Below are 4,282 nucleotides of genomic sequence, written 5' to 3'. Positions count from 1 at the left end.
GTAAAACTTTATGGATCTTTTAGTTTGTTCGGTAGCTTATTTTTCAGAATAACTGAGCACATTGCATTTAGCTCCACATGCGACGCCTCGTCCAACTTCCGCTTATTTGCTAAAAGCTCTTTTAAAAATTTCATTGCATTTGGCATTTGCAATATGGCTTCAATAAACGGTAAGTTAATATGTATTTTTTTAAGAGTTTAAGGAATTTACCAAATTGTTCATATGAGTGGTCTTTCCTTATCGTGTTGGGGTATGGCACACGAGGTTTATATTCAACATTCACCATTTTATTTTATTGTTATCTACCTTACCTTCACTTTTGCTTACCACAGTTTCTTGCCTCAGTTCTGGTTCAGGCTCAACAACTCCTTCTTCATCTTGAATATTAATTGCGTTGAGCTGTTCCCTTGGGTTGGGTTCAGTATTACTTGGCAAACTACCTTGTGGTCGTTCGGAAATTAGTTTGGAAAGCTGGCCTATCTGAGTTTCGAGCCCTTGGACCGACGATTGTTGATTTTTAAGTGCTATCTCGGTGTTCTGAAAACGAGTTTCTGACACCAATATAAACTTTGAGAGCATCTCTTCAAGGTTCGGCTTCTTTTCCTGTTGGTAGGGTGGCTGCTGAAAGCCCAAAGGATGTTGTGGTCCTTAATTTCCTTGGCCTCCCCACGAAAAATTGGGATGGTTCCTCCAATCTGCATTGTAAGTGTTACTAAATGGATTGTTTTGAGGTCGAGGATTATTACCCATGTAGTTTAATTACTTGTTATCCATGTTGTAGCCATAAGGTTGGTATTCTGAATGGCTTGTTCCACCTCCACTTGCTGCGCACTGCATTACTGGATGAACCTGTGAAAAATTAAGAAAACCATCAATCTTTTTATTTAAGAGTTTTACCTAATTAGAGAGCATAGTGACCGAATCAACATTATAAACGCCGGATGTTTTTTTTGGCTTTGTCCTCATGACTTGCCACTGATAGTTATTCAGTGACATCTCCTCTATAAACTCATAGGCATCTTCAGGTGTTTTATTATTGATGGTTTCGCCAGCAGCTGCGTCAAACCATTTGTCGAGTCGAAGGATTCAGACCATTGTGAAATGTTTGAACTTGGAGCCAAAGCGATAACCCATGGTGAGGGCACCTTCTCAGTAAGTCATTGTATCTCTCCCATGCATCGTAGAGGGTTTTTAAATCCATCTGTATAAAAGAAGAGATATCATTACATAATTTAGCCATTTTAGCCGACGAAAAATATTTTAGTAAGAATTTTTCAGTCATTTGTTCCCAAGTAGTAATTAACCCTCGTGGTAACGAGTTCAACCACTATTTAGCTTTGTTCCTTAATGAAAAAGGGAATAACCGAAGACGAATGGCATCATTAGAAACGCCATTGATTTTAAATATATTGCAAAATTCTAGAAAGTTTGCTAAGTGAGCGTTGGGATCTTCATCTACAAACCATCAAACTGAACAAATTGTTGTATCATTTGAATAGTGTTAGATTTTAATTCAAAAGTATTTGCAACTACAGCAGGTCTAACTATGCTAGATTTAGTTCCTGTTAAAGAAGGTTTAGCATAATCATACATAGTGTGTGGAGCAGGATTTTGATTAGCCGCAATTGCAGGAGGTAGCTAATTGTCTTGGTTTTCAGCCATCTCTTCGATTGGGGGTTGAGTATCGTCTCTTACTCATTCTCTAGGTATCGTAAGCTTTGCCTTATTTCTCTTTGATTTCTGCAAACTGTACGATCGATTTCTTCGTTAAAAAGTACTGGTCCTGACGGGTTTCTTCTAGTTATAAATTATAAAAACCTGCCAAGAGAAAGAAAAAGTAAGTTAATAAATAATAATAATAAAATTAAATTAAATTGCAAGAAAAATAAATGGCTAGAGTAATAAAAATTGAGCATTCCTAATATCTTAGTTCCCTGGCAACGATGCCAAAAACTTGATCGCGTGATTTCGTGATAGGTTTTAAATATTTATAATTACTCATTCTTAAACTAACTATTATCGCGATGTAGGCAAGTGTACCTATCGAACAGTAGTATAGTTTTAGCAAGACCGGATTGTCAAACCCAAAGGAACTAATAGTACTAGTAATGACTGTCTTTTTATTATCTAACCTAAGAATAAAGAGGTTTTGTTTTAATTAACTAATTATCTAAACTAAGAACGCACATAGAAAAGAATTGGGGAATTGCTTTTGGGAAAAATCGATTGACTTAAGACAATACCTAAGGAAAAATCCACCTAGACTTTACTTGTTATTCTAGCTCCGAATCGGATGATTTATTCATTCAACTTGTCACCCTAGGGTTGCATTAACTCGACCTATAGATCCCCTTATTAGGTTTCACCCTAATCCAGTAAAATCTTGTCACCCTACATCTAGGCGCGCAATCAACTCCGCTTAATTATGAAAAATGTACTCTTAGACAGAGTCTATTCCTCCTCTGAATAATAGCTTGTCTTGAATCAGTATCCTGGGATATCAAAACAGGAATTAAGAACACATAATTAAGAATAAGTTAAATATTTATCATACGATTTAGAAAATAATAACAATATTCATCTTAGGTTTCATTCCCCTTAGGTATTTAGGGGATTTAGTTCATAAATAAATAAGAAAACATCTTAGAATAATAAAGAATACAAAACATAAAGAAACCCCAAAACTTCTAAAGGGGAATTGAGGAGAGATCTTCAGTCTTGATGATGAATCTGGCTTCTGAGATGAATCAATCGGCTTCCTTGGAGTAATTCCTTACCCCTTATTCTCCGTCTCCCTTTTCTTTCTCCTCTAGGGTGTATTTATAGGCCTTGGAATGCCTAAAAGCCCTCAAAATTAGCCTTTTTTGAATTGAACTCAACTTGGGCTTGGCAGGGACACGCCCGTGTCACACACCCGTGTTCGATTACTTCAGGCCGTGTTCGCTTACTTCAGGCCGTGTTCGAGCCTGCCAAATTGACACGGTCGTGTGGTCTGCCAGTGTGAAGAGGTCCAGGCCGTGTTGATTTCGTACTTTGGTCCAGTTTCTCCGTTTTTGGCCCGTTTCTAGTTCCTTTCGCTCTCCTATTCTCTTCTAAGTATAAAACATGAAATTAAAGCATTAGGAGCATCGAATTCACCAATTCTAATGGGAAATCATTCATAAAATGCATTAAGCATGGGGTAAAAAAATGTATAATTTACGGTCTATCAGTTTCTTAAACTATAGTATGTTTTTCTACGCTTCCGTAACTCAATTTTAGAATGACATGTTTTCATAAAATCATATGCTTCAAACATGTTATGTTAATGAGTTTTTTTTAAGGTTTCTTTTTTTTTTAAGAAGGGTTTTCAATGAAAATACGGTTTTTGCTAAAACACTTCAATGTAACATGCCGGATACGGCCATAACATCTGGGTCAGGTTTGGGGTGTTACATTTAGTGGTAGCAGAGCCTAGGTTGCAAAATGCAGGCCATGAAGTGGGCCTTCTTACTTGATTTGTTTTTGTTTTAAAAAAATATATATGTAGTTTTGATTGAATGACAATGTTTTGGAAAAGGGGAAGTCTTGCTAAACGGCACACCAAGTCTCCGACTTCAAACCAAGTAAGTTCTCTTATTCTTAAACTTATTTAAATTGTTATATGGTAGATAGTTAGAGGACTACTTTAGACAATTAATTAGAAAGGAACTGAAGCTCGTAGGATCTTGAAATTTTTAAGGATTTACGAAAACAACTCTCTTTAAATACTTTCATAAAACATCAGTTTAATTATTAAATTAACTAAAATTTCATAAAATTTTTAATCCATAAAATACGTGAAACGTCGATGAGTGCTAGAAGAGGCACGAGAGGCCGTGGTCGAGGTCGTGGAAGTGCTAGGGCTAAATCATCGACAACAAGCCATATGTCCGATGTTGGAGTAGAGGAGGCACCAGCCTCACTTGTGGCTAGGAATGGATAGTATGATCAGACCACAGGGAATGATGCATTGTAGCATGCAATGCTAAGGATTTTGGAAAGGGTCGCTGAGCCCAATAATGGCACTAGAAATCGGGGGTCCATTCCGGAGCGACTTCGATCGAACGGGGCTGAGATCTTAAAGGGTGTGGCTCCGAACGTAGTGGAATATTGGTTGGAGGCCACAGAAAGGATAATAGAGGATTTGGACTATTCACCGAAACAAAAGCTGAAAGGGGCAGTCTCACTGCTTTGTGAAGAAGCTTACCAGTGGTGGCTGATAGTGAAAGAGGGCATTCTACCCGAGCAGGTCACTTGGGAG

The 4,282-nt window shown here is 37.5% G+C and overlaps 1 non-coding gene across 1 annotated transcript; it reads left to right on the top strand.

Annotated features, from left to right (window-relative positions):
- Window positions 1-1,127: 1,127 nt before the first annotated feature.
- On the top strand, window positions 1,128-1,234 carry LOC128284786 (small nucleolar RNA R71). Its single transcript, XR_008275209.1, has one exon. It is a non-coding gene; the product is annotated as a small nucleolar RNA R71 (small nucleolar RNA).
- Window positions 1,235-4,282: the final 3,048 nt, after the last annotated feature.

This window comes from Gossypium arboreum, chromosome 11, assembly GCF_025698485.1.
Source record: "Gossypium arboreum isolate Shixiya-1 chromosome 11, ASM2569848v2, whole genome shotgun sequence".
Lineage (NCBI taxonomy): Eukaryota > Viridiplantae > Streptophyta > Magnoliopsida > Malvales > Malvaceae > Gossypium > Gossypium arboreum.
Note: the sequence above shows the minus strand (reverse complement) of the source record. Positions and strands in the feature narration are given on the sequence as shown.